At 56.5% G+C, this 24065-nt stretch overlaps 3 pseudogenes; 1 reads left to right on the top strand and 2 right to left on the bottom strand.

Moving 5' to 3' along the window:
- Positions 1 to 15501: 15501 nt before the first annotated feature.
- LOC147091386 (28S ribosomal RNA) lies at positions 15502 to 16991 on the bottom strand (annotated as a pseudogene).
- Positions 16992 to 17711: 720 nt separating this feature from the next.
- The window catches only part of LOC147091384 (uncharacterized), a 112937-nt pseudogene continuing 106583 nt past the window's right edge, over positions 17712 to 24065 (top strand).
- LOC147091385 (5.8S ribosomal RNA) lies at positions 17841 to 17994 on the bottom strand (annotated as a pseudogene).

The following is a 24065-nucleotide window of genomic DNA, read 5'->3' as shown; positions in this document are numbered from 1 at the left end:
CTACCACCCCGTCTGTCTCCCCATCTCTCTCTCTCCCTGTCCCCCATCTGTCTCCTCTCCATCAGTCTCCCCCACCTGTCTGTCTTTCTGTTTAGCCCCATCTGTCTCCCCTATCTGTCACTCTCTCCCTCACTCACTGACACCCACCGTCTGTCTCTCCACCCCGTCTATCTCCATTCATCCCGCTCGCACCCAGTCTGACGCTCTCCCTGTATCCCAAAATATGTATTTGTCTCCTTGTCTGTCTGTCTCTCTCTGGCACTCCTGTTTCTCGCTCTTTGTATGCTCTTCTATCTCTCTGAAAGACACTGTCTGTCTCCCCCCGTGTGTCTCCGTTAATCGCTTCATCCCCACCCTCTCGTCTGTCTCACCCTCATCATTCTCTCTCTCTCTCTCTATCTCTATCTCCTATCGAATCCCTCTTTCTTCACCCATGTCTCTCCCCCGTCTATTTCTCGTGCTGTCTACGCCAGACCATCTCCCTGGCAACTGTCTCCCCTGTCTGTAAATCTCTCTGACTCCTTGAGTCGTGGAGAGGATACAGATCGGGAGACACAGGGAGAGACAGATGGGCGGCAGGCAGAAGGGAGACAGGCGGAGTGGAGTCAGATGGGGGAGACAGACGTTGGGGGAAAGATGGGGAGAAAGAGAGTGAGAGACACCGGGTGGAAAGACTGAGAGACAGACGTGGTAGACAGATAGGGGTGACAGAGAGAGAGACGGGTGGACATGGAGAGAGAGAGACAGATGGGGGGATGGATGTGACGAGACAGAGAGGGAGACAGATCTGGGAGGCAGATGGCGGGTGACAGAGAGAGTGACAGATGGTCAGGCAGATGGATGAGACAGAGAGAGAGAGAGAGAGAAATCTGCGGCGGTGGAAGGTGCGGGTGCGGGAGGCAGATGCTGCATGACTGAGAGAGAGATATACAGTGTGAGATAGAGAGAAACCAACAGACCCGGGGAGCAACGGGGTGAGGGACTGATGGAGACAGATTGGGGGGAGACACATGGTGGGTGACACCGTGAGAGACAGATGGGGAGACAGACGGGGGAAGTAAGAAAGAGAACAGACGGGGTTCAGACAGAGAGAGAGAGACAGATGGTGGGGTGTTACAGATAGAGGGCGACAGACGAGGTGAGACAAGTGCATGAAACAGACAGACTGTGAAAACAAACAGGGGAGGTAGTTGGAGTCACTTAGGGGAGACAGACTCAGGTGACAGACTGGGGGGGATAGAAGGTGAGAGAGACTGATGGGGAGATGACAGGCGAGACAGATGGCGAAGAGAGGCTGGGGAGACAGATGGTGGAGATATACGAGCGAGACTTATGGGAAGACAATAAGGGGAGAAAGACGGGGGAGATAGACGTGGGAGATAGACTGAGGAGACAGAGTGTGAGAAATATGGGGAAGACAGATTGAGAGTCAGATGGGGGGCTAAGAGACTGATGGAGATAGATGGGGGTAGACAGAGAGAGATAGAGAGAGACGAATGTGGGGGACTGAAAAAGTGACGTGAGTCAGACGGGACGACAGCCAGAGGGGGAGATGGAGAGTGAGAGAGAGAGAGTGAGGCAGAGAGAGAGAGAGAGAGAGTGAGTGAGGCAGAGAGAGAGAGAGAGAGAGAGGCAGGGAGAGAGAGAGAGAGAGAGAGAGACAGAGAGTGAGGCAGAGAGAGAGAGAGAGAGAGAGAGAGACAGGGGAGACAGACGGCAGTGATGTGGATTGGGGAGAAAGAGAGAGAGAGACAGATGGGGGAAATCTCAAGAGAGAAAGAAGGGGAGACTGATGTGCGGATACAGAGTGTGTGTGAGAGATAGTGCGCTACAGAGGAGCAACATAGACAGACAGATGGTGCGAGAACATACCATGGAGAGATATGGAGTGAGACAAAGAGAGAGAGAGAGAGAGAGACGGACTGGGAGGCAGACAGGGAGACAGATGTGGGGTGACATAGAGAGAAAGAGAGACAGGGTGGAGACAGAGAGTGAGACAGATGGTGGGGAGAAACAGAGAGAGAGAGAGAGAGATGAGGATGCAAATAGACAGACAGACAGTGGATAGACAGACCATGGATACAGAGAGAGCGAGACAGAGAGACACATAATTGTGGGAAACAGATAAATAGTCATACATGATTTTGAGAGGGGAAGGCAATTGAAGGGGTTGTAGTGCGAGAGTGAGATTAGTAACAAATGGGGAGACAGACGGGGGAGACAGAGCGAGACATATGTCACAAAACAGACAGAATGAGATAGAGAGGGACATGGATTGTTGGTGACAGACGAGAAGACAGACGTAGGCATACAGAGAGAGAGACAGACGGGGAAACAGACGTCGTGGAGAAAGATGCAGAAAGCTGGCGAAGGGGTCAGAGAGATAGACAGTTGGGGGAGAGAGACTAGGAGGTGATAGACCGGGGCAGACAGAGAGAGAAACCGAAGTGGGAGGCAGAGAGAGAGAAATACTTGGGGTATTAATGGGTGGAGACAAATGCAGGGTTCGGCTGAGGGCAGACAGAGTGAGAAAACAGGGAGGGGAGAGAGGAGGAGAGGAGAGAGAATGGGGGAGACAGAGAGAGTGAGAGCGAGTGACAGACAGTTAGGGGGGATACACACTGACGGGGAGAGAGATGGATGTAGACAGACTGGAGAGCGACAGATTGGAGGAAGCAGACGGAAGAACGTAGACGGGTGAGTCTGATGGAATGGAGACAGATGGAGGTGACAGAGGGAGACAGATGGGGAGGCAGATGGAGAGAAAGAGAGACAAGCATTTGAGTTGGAGACAGAGAGAGAGGCAGACAGTAGGACACAGACAGGGAAGCAGATGGTGGGTGACAGAGAGAGACAGAGGAGAGACACAGAGAGAGAAAGATGGTGAGAAGAAAAACCCGGGGTGCGGCATGGTGAGAAAGACCATCAGGTGGGAGACAGAGCGAGAGTGACAGACCGGGTCGTGGGAGCTGCATGGTGCCACACTGTGGGAGGAAGATGGTGGGTGAGGCAGAGAGAGACAGACGGGGGAGACAAACAGGGAGGACAGACAGGAGGAGGCAGAAGGTGGAGACAGATGGAAAGGAGACAGAACGAGACAGATAGCGATAAAGAGAGAGACAAGCAGGGTGGAAACGGAGTGAGACAGACGGTGAGGAGACAGATGGGGGACACAGCCGGGGAAGACAGACGGGGGAGACATGAGGGGGAAGCCTGATGGTGAAGAGAGGGAAATAGATAGATGGAGGATATAGATGCAGGGAGATATTAGATGCAGGGAAGACAGATGCACAGATAGGTGCGAGAGACAGAGTCAGTGTGTGAGAGACATATAAGAGCGACAGAGTGACAGATAGATTCAGGTTGGAGAAGGATGGGGCGGTGAGAAACTGATGGAGACAGATGGGGAGACAGATGGGGAGACAGATGGGGAGACAGATGGGGAGACAGATGGGGGAAACAGATGGGGGAAACAGATGGGGGAGACAGATGGGGAGACAGATGGGGGAGACAGATGGGGAGACAGATGGGGAGACAGATGGGGAGACAGATGGGGAGACAGATGGGGGAGACAGATGGGGAGACAGATGGGGAGACAGATCGGGAGACAGGTCGGGAGACAGATGGGGAGACAGATGGGGAGACAGATGGGGAGACAAAAGAGGGAGACAGATGGGGGAGACAGATGGGGAGACAGATGGGGAGACAGATGGGGAGACAGATGGAGGAGACAGATGGGGAGACAGATGGGGGAGACAGATGGGGAGACAGATGGGGGAGACAGATGGGGAGACAGATGGCGAGACAGACGGGGAGACAGATGGGGAGACAGATGGGGAGACAGATGGGGAGACAGATGGGGGAGACAGATGGGGAGACAGATGGGGAGACAAATGGGGAGACAGATGGGGGAGACAGATGGGGGAACAGATGGGGGAGACAGATGGGGGAGATAGATGGGGAGACAGATGGGGAGGCAGATGGGGAGACAGACGGGGGAGACAGACGGGGGAGACAGACGGGGGAGACAGACGGGGGAGACAGACAGACGGGGGAGACAGCCGGGGAGACAGATGGGGGAGACAGATGGGGAGACAGATAGGGAGACAGATGGGGAGACAGATGGGGGAGACAGATGGGGGAGACAGATGGGGGAGACAGATGGGGAGACAGATGGGGAGACTGATGAGGAGACAGATGGGGAGACAGGTGGGGGAGACGGATGGGGAGACAGATGGGGGAGACAGATGGGGAGACAGATGGGGAGACAGATGGGGAGACAGATGGGTGAGACAGATGGGGAGGCAGATGGGGAGATAGATGGGGAGACAGATGGGGGAGACAGATGGGGGAGACAGATGGGGAGACAGATGGGGAGACAGATGGGGGAGATAGATGGGGGAGACAGATGGGGAGACAGATGGGGAGACAGATGGGGGAGGCAGATGGGGGAGACAGATGGGGAGACAGATGGGCAGACAGATGGGGAGACAGATGGGGAGACAGATGGGGGAGACAGATGGGGGAGACAGATGGGGAGACAGATGGGGAGACAGATGGGGAGACAGATGGTGAGAGAGATGGGGGAGACAGATGGGGAGACAGATGGGGAAACAGATGGGGAGACAGATGGGGGAGGCAGACGGGGGAGACAGACGGGGGAGACAGACAGACGGGGGAGACAGACGGGGAGACAGATGGGGGACACAGACGGGGAGACAGACGGGGAGACAGACGGGGAGACAGACGGGGAGACAGATGGGGGAGACAGATGGGGAGACAGATGGGGAGACAGATGGGGGAGACAGATGGGGAGACAGATGGGGAGACAGATGGGGAGACAGATGGGGAGACAGATGGGGGAGACAGATGGGGAGACAGATGGGGAGACAGATGGGGGAGACAGATGGGGGAGACAGATGGGGAGACAGATGGGGGAGACAGATGGGGAGACAGATGGGGAGACAGATGGGGAGACAGATCGGGAGACAGATCGGGAGATAGATGGCGGAGACAGATGGGGAGACAGATGGGGGAGACAGATGGGGAGACAGATGGCGAGACAGATGGGGAGACAGATGAGGAGACAGATGGGGAGACAGATGGGGAGACAGATGGGGGAGACAGATGGGGAGACAGATGGGGAGACAGATGGGGAGACAGATGGGGAGACAGATGGGGGAGACAGATGGGGAGACAGATGGGGGAGACAGATGGGGAGACAGATGGGGAGACAGATGGGGAGACAGACGGGGGAGACAGACGGGGGAGACAGACGGGGGAGACAGATGGGGGAGACAGACAGACGGGGGAGACAGCCAGGGAGACAGATGGGGAGACAGATGGGGAGACAGATGGGCAGACAGATGGGGGAGACAGATGGGGGAGAAAGATGGGGGAGACAGATGGGGAGACAGATGGGGAGACAGATGGGGAGACAGATGGGGAGACAGGTGGGGGAGACAGATGGGGAGACAGATGGGGGAGACAGATGGGGAGACAGATGGGGAGACAGATGGGGAGACAGATGGGTGAGACAGATGGGGAGACAGATGGGGGAGACAGATGGGGAGACAGATGGGGAGACAGATGGGGGAGACAGATGGGGGAGACAGATGGGGAGACAGATGGGGAGACAGATGGGGGAGACAGATGGGGGAGACAGATGGGGAGACAGATGGGGAGATAGATGGGGGAGGCAGATGGGGGAGACAGATGGGGAGACAGATGGGGAGACAGATGGGGAGACAGATGGGGAGACAGATGGGGAAGACAGATGGGGGAGACAGATGGGGAGACAGATGGGGAGACAGGTGGGGAGACAGATGGGGAGACAGATGGGGGAGACAGATGGGGAGACAGATGGGGAAACAGATGGGGAGACAGATGGTGAGGCAGACGGGGGAGACAGACGGGGGAGACAGAGAGACGGGGGAGACAGATGGGGAGACAGACGGGGGAGACAGACGGGGAGACAGAGGGGAGACAGACGGGGAGACAGACGGGGAGACAGATTGTGGAGACAGATGGGGAGACAGATGGGGAGACAGATGGGGGAGACAGATGGGGAGACAGATGGGGAGACAGATGGGGAGACAGATGGGGAGACAGCTGGGGGAGACAGATGGGGAGACAGATGGGGAGACAGATGGGGGAGACAGATGGGGGAGACAGATGGGGAGACAGATGGGGGAGACAGATGGGGAGACAGATGGGGAGACAGATGGGGAGACAGATGGGGACACAGATCGGGAGACAGATCGGGAGACAGATGGGGAGACAGATGGGGAGACAGATGGGGAGACAGATGGGGGAGACAGATGGGGAGACAGATGGCGAGACAGATGGGGAGACAGAAGGGGAGACAGATGGGGAGACAGATGGGGAGACAGATGGGGGAGACAGATGGGGAGACAGATGGGGAGACAGATGGGGAGACAGATGGGGAGACAGATGGGGGAGACAGATGGGGAAGACAGATGGGGGAGACAGATGGGGAGACAGATGGGGAGACAGATGGGGAGACAGACGGGGGAGACAGACGGGGGAGACAGACGGGGGAGACAGACAGATGGGGGAGACAGCCGGGGAGACAGATGGGGGAGACAGATGGGGAGACAGATGGGGAGACAGCTGGGGGAGACAGATGGGGGAGACAGATGGGGAGACAGATGGGGAGACAGATGGGGAGACAGGTGGGGGAGACAGATGGGGAGACAGATGGGGGAGACAGATGGGGAGACAGATGGGGAGACAGATGGGGAGACAGATGGGGGAGACAGATGGGGAGACAGATGGGGAGACAGATGGGGAGACAGATGGGGAGACAGATGGGGGAGACAGATGGGGAGACAGATGGGGAGACAGATGGGGAGACAGATGGGGAGACAGATGGGGAAGCAGATGGGGAGACAGATGGGGACGCAGACGGGGGAGACAGACGGGGGAGACAGACAGACGGGGTAGACAGACGGGGAGACAGAAGGGGGAGACAGACGGGGAGACAGACGGGGAGACAGACGGGGAGACAGACGGGGAGACAGATGGGGGAGACAGATGGGGAGACAGGTCAGGAGACAAATCGGGAGACAGATGGGGGAGACAGATGGGGAGACAGATGGGGGAGACAGATGGGGAGACAGATGGCGAGACAGATGGGGAGACAGATGGGGAGACAGATGGGGAGACAGATGGGGAGACAGATGGGGGAGACTTTTGGGGAGACAGATGGGGAGACAGATGGGGAGACAGATGGGGAGACAGATGGGGGAGACAGATGGGGGAGACAGATGGGGAGACAGATGGGGGAGACAGATGGGGAGACAGATGGGGAGACAGATGGGGAGACAGACGGGGGATACAGACGGGGGAGACAGACGGGGGAGACAGACGGGGGAGACAGACAGACGGGGGAGACAGCCGCGGAGACAGATGGGGGAGACAGATGGGGAGACAGATGGGGAGACAGATGGGGAGACAGATCGGGAAGACAGATGGGGGAGAAAGATGGGGGAGACAGATGGTGAGACAGATGGGGAGACAGATGGGGAGCCAGATGGGGAGACAGGTGGGGGAGACAGATGGGGAGACAGATGGGGAGACAGATGGGGAGACAGATGGGGAGACAGATGGGTGAGACAGATGGGGAGACAGATGGGGGAGACAGATGGGGAGACAGATGGGGAGACAGATGGGGAGACAGATGGGGGAGACAGATGGGGAGACAGATGGGGAGACAGATGGGGAGACAGATGGGGAGACAGATGGGGAGACAGATGGGGGAGGCAGATGGGGGAGACAGATGGGGAGACAGATGGGGAGACAGATGGGGAGACAAATGGGGAGACAGATGGGGGAGACAGATGGGGGATACAGATGGGGAGACAGATGGGGAGACAGATGGGGAGACAGATGGGGAGACAGATGGGGAAAGAGATGGGGAGACAGATGGGGAGGCAGACGGGGGAGACAGACGGGGGAGACAGACAGACGGGGGAGACAGACGGGGAGACAGACGGGGGAGACAGACGGGGAGGCAGACGGGGAGACAGACGGGGAGACAGACGGGGAGGCAGATGGGGGAGACAGATGGGGAGACAGATGGGGAGACAGATGGGGGAGACAGATGGGGGAGACAGATGGGGAGACAGATGGGGAGACAGATGGGGAGACAGATGGGGAGACAGATGGGGGAGACAGATGGGGAGACAGATGTGTAGACAGATGGGGAGACAGATGGGGGAGACAGATGGGGAGACAGATGGGGGAGACAGATGGGGAGACAGATGGGGAGACAGATGGGGAGACAGATGGGGAGTCAGATCGGGAGACAGATCGGGAGACAGATGGGGGAGACAGATGGGGAGACAGATGGGGGAGACAGATGGGGAGACAGATGGGGAGACAGATGGGGAGACAGATGGGGAGACAGATGGGGAGACAGATGGGGAGACAGATGGGCCAGACAGATGGGGGAGACAGATGGGGGAGACAGATGGGGAGACAGATGAGGGAGACAGATGGGGAGACAGATGGGGAGACAGATGGGGAGACAGATGGGGAGACAGATGGGGAGAGAGATGTTGAGACAGATGGGGAGACAGATGGGGAGACAGATGGGGAGACAGATGGAGAGACAGATGGCGAGACATATGGGGAGACAAATGGCGAGACAGCTGGGGAGACAGATGGCGAGACAGATGGGGAGACAGATGGCGAGACAGATGGCGAGACAGATGGGGAGACAGATGGGGAGACAGATGGGGAGACAGGTGTGGGAGACAGATGGGGAGACAGATGGGGAGACAGATGGGGAGACAGTTGTTGAGACAGATGGGGAGACAGATGGGGAGACAGATGGGGAGACAGATGGGGAGACAGATGGCGAGACAGATGGCGAGACAGATGGCGAGGCAGATGGGGAGACAGATGGCGAGACAGATGGGGAGACAGATGGCGAGACAGATGGGGAGACAGATGGGGAGACAGGTGGGGGAGACAGATGGGGAGACAGATGGGGAGACAGATGGGGAGACAGATGGGGGAGACAGATGGGGAGACAGATGGGGAGACAGATGGGGAGACTGATGGGGGAGACAGATGGGGAGTCAGATGGGGAGACAGATGGGGAGACAGATGGGGAGACAGCTGGGGGAGACAGATGGGGAGACAGATGGGGAGACAGATGGGGAGACAGATGGGGGAGACAGATGGGGAGACAGATGGGGGAGACAGATGGGGAGACAGATGGGGAGACAGATGGGGAGACAGATGGGGACACAGATCGGGAGACAGATCGGGAGACAGATGGGGGAGACAGATGGGGAGACAGATGGGGGAGACAGATGGGGAGACAGATGGCGAGACAGATGGGGAGACAGAAGGGGAGACAGATGGGGAGACAGATGGGGAGACAGATGGGGGAGACAGATGGGGAGACAGATGGGGAGACAGATGGGGAGACAGATGGGGAGACAGATGGGGGAGACAGATGGGGAAGACAGATGGGGGAGACAGATGGGGAGACAGATGGGGAGACAGATGGGGAGACAGACGGGGGAGACAGACGGGGGAGACAGACGGGGGAGACAGACAGATGGGGGAGACAGCCGGGGAGACAGATGGGGGAGACAGATGGGGAGACAGATGGGGAGACAGCTGGGGGAGACAGATGGGGGAGACAGATGGGGAGACAGATGGGGAGACAGATGGGGAGACAGATGGGGAGACAGATGGGGAGACAGGTGGGGGAGACAGATGGGGAGACAGATGGGGGAGACAGATGGGGAGACAGATGGGGAGACAGATGGGGAGACAGATGGGGGAGAGAGATGGGGAGACAGATGGGGAGACAAATGGGGAGACAGATGGGGAGACAGATGGGGGAGGCAGATGGGGGGACAGATGGGGAGACAGATGGGGAGACAGATGGGGAGACAGATGGCGAGACAGATGGGGAGACAGATGGGGAGACAGGTGGGGGAGACAGATGGGGAGACAGATGGGGAAACAGATGGGGAGACAGATGGGGACGCAGACGGGGGAGACAGACGGGGGAGACAGACAGACGGGGTAGACAGACGGGGAGACAGACGGGGGAGACAGACGGGGAGGCAGACGGGGAGACAGATGGGGAGACAGACGGGGAGACAGATGGGGGAGACAGATGGGGAGACAGGTCGGGAGACAGATCGGGAGACAGATGGGGGAGACAGATGGGGAGACAGATGGGGGAGACAGATGGGGAGACAGATGGCGAGACAGATGGGGAGACAGATGGGGAGACAGATGGGGAGACAGATGGGGAGACAGATGGGGGAGACTTTTGGGGAAACAGATGGGGAGACAGATGGGGAGACAGATGGGGAGACAGATGGGGGAGACAGATGGGGGAGACAGATGGGGAGACAGATGGGGGAGACAGATGGGGAGACAGATGGGGAGACAGATGGGGAGACAGACGGGGGAGACAGACGGGGGAGACAGACGGGTGAGACAGACGGGGGAGACAGACAGACGGGGAGACAGCCGAGGAGACAGATGGGGGAGACAGATGGGGAGACAGATGGGGAGACAGATGGGGAGACAGATGGGGAAGACAGATGGGGGAGACAGATGGGGGAGACAGATGGGGAGACAGATGGTGAGACAGATGGGGAGCCAGATGGGGAGACAGGTGGGGGAGACAGATGGGGAGACAGATGGGGAGACAGATGGGGAGACAGATGGGGAGACAGATGGGTGAGACAGATGGGGAGACAGATGGGGGAGACAGATGGGGAGACAGATGGGGAGACAGATGGGGAGACAGATGGGGGAGACAGATGGGGAGACAGATGGGGAGACAGATGGGGAGACAGATGGGGAGACAGATGGGGAGACAGATGGGGAGACAGATGGGGGAGGCAGATGGGGGAGACAGATGGAGAGACAGATGGGGAGACAGATGGGGAGACAAATGGGGAGACAGATGGGGAGACAGATGGGGGATACAGATGGGGAGACAGATGGGGAGACAGATGGGGAGACAGATGGGGGAGACAGATGGGGAGACAGATGGGGAAAGAGATGGGGAGACAGATGGGGGAGGCAGACGGGGGAGACAGACGGGGGAGACAGACAGACGGGGGAGACAGACGGGGAGACAGACGGGGGAGACAGACGGGGAGGCAGACGGGGAGACAGACGGGGAGACAGACGGGGAGACAGATGGGGGAGACAGATGGGGAGACAGATGGGGAGACAGATGGGGGAGACAGATGGGGAGACAGATGGGGAGACAGATGGGGAGACAGATGGGGAGACAGATGGGGGAGACAGATGGGGAGACAGATGGGTAGACAGATGGGGAGACAGATGGGGGAGACAGATGGGGAGACAGATGGGGGAGACAGATGGGGAGACAGATGGGGAGACAGATGGGGAGACAGATGGGGAGTCAGATCGGGAGACAGATCGGGAGACAGATGGGGGAGACAGATGGGGAGACAGATGGGGGAGACAGATGGGGAGACAGATGGGGAGACAGATGGGGAGACAGATGGGGAGACAGATGGGGAGACAGATGGGGAGACAGATGGGGGAGACAGATGGGGGAGACAGATGGGGGAGACAGATGGGGAGACAGATGAGGGAGACAGATGGGGAGACAGATGGGGAGACAGATGGGGAGACAGATGGGGAGACAGATGGGGAGAGAGATGTTGAGACAGATGGGGAGACAGATGGGGAGACAGATGGGGAGACAGATGGAGAGACAGATGGCGAGACATATGGGGAGACAAATGGCGAGACAGCTGGGGAGACAGATGGCGAGACAGATGGGGAGACAGATGGCGAGACAGATGGCGAGACAGATGGGGAGACAGATGGGGAGACAGATGGGGAGACAGGTGTGGGAGACAGATGGGGAGACAGATGGGGAGACAGATGGGGAGACAGTTGTTGAGACAGATGTTGAGACAGATGGGGAGACAGATGGGGAGACAGATGGGGAGACAGATGGAGAGACAGATGGCGAGACATATGGGGAGACAAATGGCGAGACAGCTGGGGAGACAGATGGCGAGACAGATGGGGAGACAGATGGCGAGACAGATGGCGAGACAGATGGGGAGACAGATGGGGAGACAGATGGGGAGACAGGTGTGGGAGACAGATGGGGAGACAGATGGGGAGACAGATGGGGAGACAGTTGTTGAGACAGATGGGGAGACAGATGGGGAGACAGATGGGGAGACAGATGGGGAGACAGATGGCGAGACAGATGGCGAGACAGATGGCGAGGCAGATGGGGAGACAGATGGCGAGACAGATGGGGAGACAGATGGCGAGACAGATGGGGAGACAGATGGGGAGACAGGTGGGGGAGACAGATGGGGAGACAGATGGGGAGACAGATGGGGAGACAGATGGGGGAGACAGATGGGGAGACAGATGGGGAGACAGATGGGGAGACAGATGGGGGAGACAGATGGGGAGACAGATGGGGAGACAGATGGGGAGACAGATGGGGAGACAGCTGGGGGAGACAGATGGGGAGACAGATGGGGAGACAGATGGGGAGACAGATGGGGAGACAGATGGGGGAGACAGATGGGGAGACAGATGGGGAGACAGATGGGGAGACAGATGGGGACACAGATCGGGAGACAGATCGGGAGACAGATGGGGGAGACAGATGGGGAGACAGATGGGGGAGACAGATGGGGAGACAGATGGCGAGACAGATGGGGAGACAGAAGGGGAGACAGATGGGGAGACAGATGGGGAGACAGATGGGGGAGACAGATGGGGAGACAGATGGGGAGACAGATGGGGAGACAGATGGGGAGACAGATGGGGGAGACAGATGGGGAGACAGATGGGGAGACAGATGGGGGAGACAGATGGGGGAGACAGATGGGGAGAAAGATGGGGAGGCAGATGGGGGAGGCAGATGGGGAGACAGATGGGGAGACAGATGGGGAGACAGATGGGGAAACAGATGGGGAGACAGATGGGGACGCAGACGGGGGAGACAGACGGGGGAGACAGACAGACGGGGTAGACAGACGGGGAGACAGACGGGGGAGACAGACGGGGAGACAGACGGGGAGACAGACGGGGAGACAGACGGGGAGACAGATGGGGGAGACAGATGGGGAGACAGTTCGGGAGACAGATCGGGAGACAGATGGGGGAGACAGATGGGGAGACAGATGGGGGAGACAGATGGGGAGACAGATGGCGAGACAGATGGGGAGACAGATGGGGAGACAGATGGGGAGACAGATGGGGAGACAGATGGGGGAGACTTTTGGGGAAACAGATGGGGAGACAGATGGGGAGACAGATGGGGAGACAGATGGGGGAGACAGATGGGGGAGACAGATGGGGAGACAGATGGGGGAGACAGATGGGGAGACAGATGGGGAGACAGATGGGGAGACAGACGGGGAGACAGACGGGGGAGACAGACGGGGGAGACAGACGGGGGAGACAGACAGACGGGGAGACAGCCGAGGAGACAGATGGGGGAGACAGATGGGGAGACAGATGGGGAGACAGATGGGGAGACAGATGGGGAAGACAGATGGGGGAGACAGATGGGGGAGACAGATGGGGAGACAGATGGGGAGACAGATGGGGAGCCAGATGGGGAGACAGGTGGGGGAGACAGATGGGGAGACAGATGGGGAGACAGATGGGGAGACAGATGGGGAGACAGATGGGTGAGACAGATGGGGAGACAGATGGGGGAGACAGATGGGGAGACAGATGGGGAGACAGATGGGGGAGACAGATGGGGAGACAGATGGGGAGACAGATGGGGAGACAGATGGGGAGACAGATGGGGAGACAGATGGGGGAGACAGATGGGGAGACAGATGGGGAGACAGATGGGGAGACAGATGGGGAGTCAGATCGGGAGACAGATCGGGAGACAGATGGGGGAGACAGATGGGGAGACAGATGGGGGAGACAGATGGGGAGACAGATGGGGAGACAGATGGGGAGACAGATGGGGAGACAGATGGGGAGACAGATGGGGAGACAGATGGGGGAGACAGATGGGGGAGACAGATGGGGAGACAGATGAGGGAGACAGATGGGGAGACAGATGGGGAGACAGATGGGAAGACAGATGGGGAGACAGATGGGGAGAGAGATGTTGAGACAGATGGGGAGACAGATGGGGAGACAGATGGGGAGACAGATGGAGAGACAGATGGCGAGACATATGGGGAGACAAATGGCGAGACAGCTGGGGAGACAGATGGCGAGACAGATGGGGAGACAGATGGCGAGACAGATGGCGAGACAGATGGGGAGACAGATGGGGAGACAGATGGGGAGACAGGTGTGGGAGACAGATGGGGAGACAGATGGGGAGACAGATGGGGAGACAGTTGTTGAGACAGATGGGGAGACAGATGGGGAGACAGATGGGGAGACAGATGGGGAGACAGATGGCGAGACAGATGGGGAGACAGATGGGGAGACAGGTGGGGGAGACAGATGGGGAGGCAGATGGGGAGACAGATGGGGAGACAGATGGGGGAGACAGATGGGGAGACAGATGGGGAGACAGATGGGGAGACAGATGGGGAGACAGATGGGAAGACAGATGGGGGAGACAGATGGGGAGACAGATGGGGAGACAGATGTTGAGACAGATGGTGAGACAGATGGGGAGACAGATGGGGAGACAGATGGGAAGACAGATGGGGGAGACAGATGGGGAGACAGATGGGGAGACAGATGTTGAGACAGATGGTGAGACAGATGGGGAGACAGATGGTGAGACAGATGGGGAGACAGATGGGGAGACATGTGCAGAGACAGATGGGGAGACAGATGGGGAGACAGATGGGGAGACATGTGCAGAGACAGATGGGGGAGACAGATGGGGAGACATGTGCAGAGACAGAAGGTTGACGCCTGTTGGAAGGAATGAGAGAGAGACAGATCGGGCAGAGACAGATGATGGACACAGAGCGAGACAGACAGACAGAGACACAGACGGGGTGTGGACAAATGCAGGGAGGCAGACACGATGATGACAGATCACAGAATCATAGTATGACTGAAAGTTTCAGCACGGAAGGAGGCCACTTCTGCCCATCGTGTCCATGCTGAACAACACAGAGCCAATCAGCCTAATCCCTCTTCCCAGCTCTTGGTCCCTAGCACTGCAGGTTGGAGTATCCCAAGTGCACAGCCAAGTAGTTTTTAAATGTGGTTAGTGTTCCTGCCTCAAGGAGTCGCTGACGATCGCTATTTGGTCTGTAAAAGCAAGCAATGAGCAATTGAAGGGAACTGCAGCTGGGGCAATCCACAGGAAGGGCACATGCATGTCCAGAGTCACCACCGCCCTGGAGGGTGGTGCCTGGTCCAGCTGCAGCAAGTGCCCAGCCTCGCTTTACAACCCAGCCCTATCGATCCAGCCCTTAGAGACAATCCTTATTCTGAAGTTATGGATCTGACCTGCCGACTTACCTTACCTACATTGTTCTAACCTGCCAAAGGCTGTTCACATTGGAGACCTGCTGCATATATGGGTATGGCCCAGCACGAGATTTACACCATTACCCCCGGATTTTCAAGGGCCAGCGCGAGCTCACCAACAGAACTGTGACGCTTTCCAAGGCACGGGCCCCTCTCCTGGGCCAAACCCATTCCAGGGCCGCCTACCCTTCAGAAATAACAGAAAACTCTCCCCAGGGCTGCCACCTACTTCTCCAGCATCGTCTGCATCACCACACTGGAGGCATTGAGGCAGCCGTCTCCGCCGCTCTGGATTCGAGGATCTGGATGCGACACCCTTTCGATCGGTGGAGGGCAATGCAGGCCATCAGAACGGTGTTTGCCTCTCTATTAGGACTGACTGACCCTTGTTCAACTGCTGTGCACTTGGAACCCTTCTACACTTCCGCCATCAAAGTTCTCGTTTGAATATTTGCTACTACCACAAAGATCTGCACCTGCTACTCATCGTGGCCTTGCCCCCGCGGGCCCTCCAATGTCTGCGACGGCTGGGTATGGGCCTGACGCTCCAGAGCCATCCATTTTCAGGGCCAGCTGATTCGGCTGGTGGGTTCTTACACACTGCTTAGCTGATTCCGACTTCCATGGCCACCAGCCTGCTGCCTTTAGCAACCAACACATTTTGTGGGGTCTGATGAGTATCTGGATTGGGTGCCTTAACCCAGCGTCCCATTCCTCCCGCAGCACCAGTTCTGCTTACCATAAGTGCCCCACTAGACACTCGCATTCCACGCCCAACTCCATGCAGCAATCCGGCGTCTTAACCATTTAAAGTTTGAGAATAGCTTGAGATCGTTTTGGACCCAAGAACTCTAATCATTCGCTTTTCTGGATAAAGCTACGTGTGGACGAACACCAGCTACCACAGATCACAGATCACAGAAACCCCACAGTGCAGATAGAGGCCATTTCGGCCCATCGAGCCTGCACCGACACATATCCCACCCGATCCCCGTAACCCCTACACCAACACATGTCCCACCCTATCCCTGTAACCCCACGTATTTAATCCCCCTAACACTAAGGGTCAATTTATCATAGCCAATCATCCTAACCTGCACATCTTTGTACTGTGGGAGGAAACCGGAGCACCCAGAGGAAACCCACGCAAACACGGGGAGAATGTGCAAACTCCACACAGACAGTCACCCGAGGCCGGATTCGAACCCGGGTCCCTGGCGCTGTGAGGCAACAGTGCTAACCACTATGCCACCATGCCACCCTGAGGGAAACTTCCGAGGGTTCCAGATACTAGATGGTTCGATTAGAGTTCCGCCCCTAAACCCAGGTCGGATGAATGATTTTCCTGTCAAGACCGCTGCGGCCCTCCAACAGAGTTTACTCTCCTCTGCCCTGCCCAGGCATAGTTCACCATCTTTCGGGTACCAGCACGCACGCAGTTGCTAGGGGAATCATTGCTAGTTTGTTTTGCTCTGCTTAGTAATATGCTTAAATTCAGCGGATTGTCACGTCTGATGTGAGATCAAAGGTACATAGTGGGCAATGGCCACCACCTCCAGTTTAACGTCCTGCACTTCATCCTCAAAACCGACCGACCAGCCAGGTTAGCACAAGTAGATGTAAACGTGCGCACTGGAGCCCAGTACTTGGCTCACACCATTCCAGAGTCCCGATTAAGAAAAGAGCCAGAGGGACCAGCGCATTGGAGATATGGCAGGGAGCAGTGGCTGGGCAGTGTGTGGAGTGTGGGAGGGAAACCAGGCAGCAGGAATGGTGGCGAGACATACTGGACTGACTAGGCACACGCTCGGCAGCTGGCAAGAATGCTAGAGCCAAACGGGCAACGTGTGGAAAGACACTGAGGTCCAGGGCAACACAGGACATGGCAGGGTCTCTTGGCAAACCCCCACCAAATGCACACAAAAGCAACACAGCACGGCAATTCCATCGCTACGTCAAGCTATCCTCGCTCCAAACCACTAACTCTGGCTAAAGATGACCACCTCTCTCTGCCAAATTTCACCAGCCAACTATTGCTCTTTGCTCTCTAACACCAGAGAGACAACTCTGCCCAAAGGGATGCCGTGGCGAGGCGCACCAGTCCCAGCACCGATGTCAGCCAATGGTTTTGCAACCCAGCGACAGCCGTGCTGGCAAGGCTCGTCCCGACTGTGCCAACATTCACTGAGGCAACGCCAAACAGATATGCCCAGAAAAGGACAATGTTCAAACTCTCCGAGGGTTGGTACTCCAGGTCTGCATTTAGGAGGATAAAGAGGAACAACTTCTGCGACACTGCAGACAGGCTCCAACCTCACCCGATGGTAAGGCGAGTACGATTGATTGTCAAGCAATCCTCAGGCAGCCATAGCCCCAAGAGGAACCCAGGACTGCAAAGTTTATTCAAAGTATCGGTGATCAATGTGCCCTGCAATTCACGTTAATTCTTGCAGCTACCTGTGTTCTCCATCGACGCTCGAGCGGAGGGATCCACCACTTTGAATTGTATATTTTTTCGGCTTGCTGCTTCCCCAGAGCACCTAATGCTTCTCTCTCTTGAGCGGGAGCACCAGCCTGGAAGGCCGGGAGGTGTATCAGCCGCTCATCAAATGACAACGGATTCACCGAGATATTGCAGTCAGGGCGCTCGTGAGGTGACACGAGTTGGGTAAACGCCTGAGCCCAGCGGCCGACATGCACCACGGCCAACAGAGTCAGGGTCCCTGTTACCACCATTGTGGGCAGGTGGAGAAGAGCGCAAAAAAAAATCAGACTGGGGTACAAGGCGACGCATGACACAGCCGCTGGGGTAGAAATCTGCCGGGCTGCAGATATATTCTCTCGAAAGTTTACTTGCTGCTGAAGCTCTCGACACCTACAAAAGGACACCCATCACCCCGTCTTTAAATGGCCACCCGCCCCTTCGACAGCATCAGCTTGCGGAAGATGGAGGGCGATCGTCCAGGTACCGGTAAATGGAGAGTGACTAGAGCAGCCAAAGTGTCACTACGTGGGGGAAGAAAGCCAGGCCTGCATCACCGGTTCAATCACTGCAGAGCTCACAGTGGCCATTATCTGAGGTCCCGGTGTCGAGCCGCCTGGCAGCACCCGAGCCCCCAGAAGCTCTCCTCAATTCGACTGCAGTGTGATGCTGCAAGACGGGTGCAAGTCCATTGTTTGCCGGTTCTGATGAGAATTGGGGAGCTTCAGTAGCAGAGAGAGAGAGAGAGAGAGAGCGGCTCATGGAAGATGGGCACAGACTGGACGAGACAGAAGTTGAAAGTAGGGCAGCAGACCAAGGACATTCAGGGCCAATCAGCAGCGGGGCGTGCAGTGTGGAGGCTCTAGTAGGCAGCAGAAGATGAGGGCAAGGCTTTCGTTGTCAAGCCAGGACAACTCTATCTCTCTAGTGGTTGTTAAATCCAACTCTCCCTGACCGCTCGTAAGCATTTATTTCCTGGGCCGAGCTGGTCCGACTGCCTGTTCATGTGAGTTCGGCGAGTTTTTCAGATTGATAATGATCTTTTCACAGGTTCACTTACGGAAACCTTGTTACGACTTTTAATTCCTCTAGATAGTCAAATTTGAGCGCCCTCTCAGTTCTCCACCAAGGCTGTCGCCGACTACGGCGGAGCCGATCGAGGGCCTCCCTAAACCATCCAATCGGTAGCAGCAACTGGTGATATCTACAAAGGGCAGGGGCTTAATCAATGCGAGCTTACTATCCGCACTTCCTCGGAATTCTTCATTCATGAAAAATAATTGCAATTCCCAATCCCTATCATGAATGTCGTTCAACAGGTTACCCCCCACCTGGTGGTGTAGGGTCGGCATACACTGATCTATTCCGATTAGTGCATTTGCAGCCCTGTACATCTAAGGGCATCTAAGGGTATTTGGCTACATGGAGAGTTTGGAGAAACTGGAATTGCTTTCATTGGAGAAATGGAGGTTGAGGTGTGTTTGATAGAGATGTGCAAGATTATGACGGGATGGATAGGTTAGAGGAAAGGCTGTGCCCACTAGTTGCTGGTACAAGGACTAGGGGACACAGATTTAAGGGTTTGGCCAAGAGATACAGGGGGGATGTGAGGAAAAACATTTTTATGCAGTGAGAGTTGAGGACCTGGAACTCCCTGCCAATGGAAGTGATGTAAGCTAAGACACTCAATGTTTTCAAGGTGAGACTGGATAGGCACTTGAGTGAAATAAACTGGCAGGGCTCTGGGGATAGAGCGGGGGAATGAGACTGACTGGATTGCTCTGCAGAGAGCCGGCACAAACTCGATGGGCGGAATGGCCGCCTTCTGTGCCGTTTTAACTCTGTGACTATAATCTGTTATTGCTCAGTCTTGTGTGGCTACACGCCACTTGTCCCACTAAGAAATTGGACGCAGACCACTCGGGGGTCGCATAACTATTTAACATGAAGTAATCTCGTTCATTTTAGGATTTAAACAGACAAATCACTGCACCCAGAGAGAACGGCCATGCACCACCCACAGAATCAAGAAAGTGCTATCAATCTGTCAATCATTTCCGTGTCCGGGTCGGGTGAGGTTTTCTGTGTTGAGTCAAATTAAGCTGCAGCCTCCATTACTGGTGGAGTCCTTCCATCAATTACTTTAAGATTCAGCTTAGCAACCATAGTCCCCCCGGAACCCAAAGGCTTTGGTTTCCTGGAAGCTGCTCCGCGGGTCATGGTCATAATTCTCCCACACCTGGTCCTCCAGCAGCAATCCTCCAACACCTAGTTATCCAGCACCTCGTCTCCCAAAACCAGTCTTCCCAGAACAAGTCCTCCCACAACTACTCTTCCCATACCTAGACCTCTAACAACTGTCCTCCCACAGCTAGACCACCCACACCTAGTAATCCCACACCTAGTGCTCCCACACCCAGTCGTCCCATATCTAGTCCTCCCACACCTAGTCCTCCCACAAATCTTTCTACAACACTTATCCCTACCATACCTAGTCCTCCCGTAACTGCTTCTCCAACATCTTGTCCTCCCACACCTAGCCCTCGCACAACCATTCCTCCCAAAATTAGTCCTCCCACAACCGATCCTCCCAAACCTAGTCCACACACACCTAGTCCTCCCACGCCTAGTCCTCCCACACAGTCCTCCCGCAGCCAGCCCTCCAGCACCCAGTCCACACACATCAACTCATCACAAACCAATTCCTCCCAGAGCTAGGCTTCTCGAAAAAGAGCGTCGAGAATGGGAGCAGCCATATAAAGGGCGCCGAGAGCAGGAGCAGCATTACAAAGTGCGCCGAGAGCAGGAGCAGCAGTTTAAAGGCGCCGAGAGCAGGAGCAGCAGTATAAATAGCGCCGAGACATGAAGATGTGGCACAAAGAGTGCCAAGAGCGGGAGTAGTGGTATAAAGAGCGCTGAGAGCGGTAGCAGAGGTATAAAGAGTGCCGAGAATGGGAGCAGTGGTATAAAGAGCGCCGTCACCGGGAGCAGTGGCACAAAGAGTGCCGAGAGCAGGAGCAGAGGAGTAAAAAGTGTCGAGAGCGGGAGCAGCGGCACAAAGAGTGCCGAGAGCAGGAGCAGTGGAATAAAGAGTGTCGAGAGCGGGAGCAGCATGACAAAGAGCACCGAGAGTGGGTGCAGCGGAACAAAGATCGCCGAGAGCGGGAGCAGTGGAATAAAGAGCGCAGAGAGCGGGAGCAGCGGAATAAAGAGTGTCGAGAGCAGGAGCCGCATTACAAAGAGTGCCGAGAGCGGGAGCAGCGGAATAAAGAGCGCCAAGAGCGGGAGCAGTGGGACAAAGAGCGCCGAGAGTAGGAGCAGCGGCACAAAGAGTGTCGAGAGCGGGAGCAGTGGAATAAAGAGCGCCGAGAGCGGGAGCAGCGGCACAAAGAGCGCCGAGAGCGGAAGCACCGGAACAAAGAGCACCGAGAGCGGGAGCAGCAGCACAAAGAGTGTCGAGGGCGGGAGCAGTGGCACAAAGAGCGCCGAGAGCGGAAGCAGCGGAACAAAGAGCACCAAGAGCGGGAGCAACAGCACAAAGAGTGTCGAGAGCGGGAGCAGCAGAATAAAGAGCGCCGAGAGCGGGAGCCGCATTACAAAGAGGGCCGAGAGCGGGAGCAGCGGAACATAGGGCACCGAGAGCGGGAGCAGCAGCACAAAGAGCGCCGAGGGCGGGAGCAGCGGAATAAAGAGTGCCGAGAGCAGGAGCAGCGGAATAAAGAGCGCCGAGAGCGGGAGCAGCAGAATAAAGAGCACCGAGAGCGGGAGCAGCGGAATAAAGAGCGCCGAGAGTGGGAGCAGCGGAATAAAGAGCGCCGAGAGTGGGAGCAGTGGAATAAAGAGCACCGAGAGCTGGAGCAGCAGCACAAAGAGTGTCGAGAGCGGGAGCAGCAGCACAAAGAGTGTCGAGAGCGGGAGCAGCAGCACAAAGAGTGCCGAGAGCGGGAGCAGAGGAATAAAGAGCACCGAGAGCGGGAGCAGCAGCACAAAGAGTGCTGAGAGCGGGAGCCGCATTACAAAGAGCGCCGAGAGCGGGAGCCACATTACAAAGAGTGTCGAGAGCGGGAGCCACATTACAAAGAGTGCCGAGAGCGGGAGCAGCATTACAAAGAGTGCCGAGAGCGGGAGCAGCAGCACAAAGAGTGTCGAGAGCGGGAGCCGCATTACAAAGAGCGCCGAGAGCGGGAGCCACATTACAAAGAGTGTCGAGAGCGGGAGCCAGATTACAAAGAGTGCCGAGAGGGGGAGCAGCATTACAAAGAGTGTCGAGAGCGGGAGCAGCATTACAAAGAGCGTCGAGAGCGGGAGCCACATTACAAAGAGTGCCGAGAGCGGGAGCAGCATTACAAAGAGTGTCGAGAGCGGGAGCAGCATTACAAAGAGTGTCGAGAGTGGGAGCCACATTACAAAGAGTGCCGAGAGCGGGAGCAGCATTACAAAGAGTGCCGAGAGCGGGAGCAGCATTACAAAGAGTGTCGAGAGCGGGAGCCACATTACAAAGAGTGTCGAGAGCGGGAGCCACGTTACAAAGAGTGTTGAGAGCGGGAGCCGCATTACAAAGAGTGCCTAGAGCGGGAGCCACATTACAAAGAGTGCCGAGAGCGGGAGCCACATTACAAAGAGTGCCGAGAGCGGGAGCCACATTACAAAGAGTGTCGAGAGCGGGAGCCACATTACAAAGAGTGTCGAGAGCGGGAGCCACGTTACAAAGAGTGTCGAGAGCGGGAACCGCATTACAAAGAGTGTCAAGAGCGGGAGCCACGTTACAAAGAGTGTCGAGAGCGGGAGCCGCATTACAAAGAGTGCCGAGAGCGGGAGCCACATTACAATGAGTGTCGAGAGTGGGAGCCGCATTACAAAGAGTGTCGAGAGTGGGAGCCACATTACAAAGAGTGTCGAGAGCGGGAATCGCATTACAAAGAGTGTCGAGAGCGGGAGCCACGTTACAAAGAGTGTTGAGAGTGGGAGCCGCATTACAAAGAGTGCCAAGAGCGGGAGCCACATTACAAAGAGTGCCGAGAGCGGGAGCCACATTTCAAAGAGTGCCGAGAGCGGGAGCCACATTACAAAGAGTGCCGAGAGCGGGAGCCGCATTACAAAGAGTGCCGAGAGCGGGAGCAGCATTACAAAGAGTGTCGAGAGTGGGAGCCACATTACAAAGAGTGTCGAGAGCGGGAATCGCATTACAAAGAGTGTCGAGAGCGGGAGCCACGTTACAAAGAGTGCCGAGAGCGGGAGCCGCATTACAAAGAGTGTCGAGAGCGGGAGCCACATTACAAAGAGTGCCGAGAGCGGGAGACGCATTACAAAGAGTGCCGAGAGCGGGAGCAGCATTACAAAGAGTGCCGAGAGTGGGAGCCGCATTACAAAGAGTGCCGAGAGCGGGAGCCACATTACAAAGAGTGTCGAGAGCGGGAGCCGCATTACAAAGAGTGTCGAGAGCGGGAGCCACATTACAAAGAGTGCTGAGAGCGGGAGCCACATTACAAAGAGTGCCAAGAGCGGGAGCCACATTACAAAGAGTGCCGAGAGCGGGAGCCGCATTACAAAGAGTGTCGAGAGAGGGAGCCACATTACAAAGAGTGCCGAGAGTGGGAGCCACATTACAAAGAGTGCCGAGAGCGGGAGCCGCATTACAAAGAGTGTCGAGAGCGGGAGCCTCATTACAAAGAGTGTCGAGAGTGGGAGCAGCTGAATAATGAGTGCCGAGAGCGGGAGCAACGGAATAAAGAGTGCCGAGTGCGGGAGCCGCATTACAAAGAGTGCCGAGAGCGGGAGCCGCATTACAAAGAGTGCCGAGAGCGGGAGCCGCATTACAAAGAGTGTCGAGAGCGGGAGCCACATTACAAAGAGTGTCGAGAGCGGGAGCAGCGGAACAAAGAGTGCCGAGCGCTGGAGCAGCGGAATAAAGAGTGTCGAGAGTGGGAGCAGCGGAATAAAGAGTTTCGAGAGCGGGAGCAGCGGAATAAAGAGTGTCGAGAGCGGGAGCAGCAGAATAAAGAGCACCGAGAGCGGGAGCAGTGGAATAAAGAGTTTCGAGAGCGGGAGCAGCGGAATAAAGAGTATCGAGAGCGGGAGCAGCAGAATAAAGAGC

Source organism: Somniosus microcephalus, unplaced genomic scaffold (genome assembly GCF_052327205.1).
Source record: "Somniosus microcephalus isolate GS21.2 unplaced genomic scaffold, FLI_Smic_1.0 unresolved_chr3, whole genome shotgun sequence".
Classification (NCBI taxonomy): Eukaryota; Metazoa; Chordata; class Chondrichthyes; order Squaliformes; family Somniosidae; genus Somniosus; species Somniosus microcephalus.
This window is presented reverse-complemented; position numbering and strand designations above follow the sequence as displayed.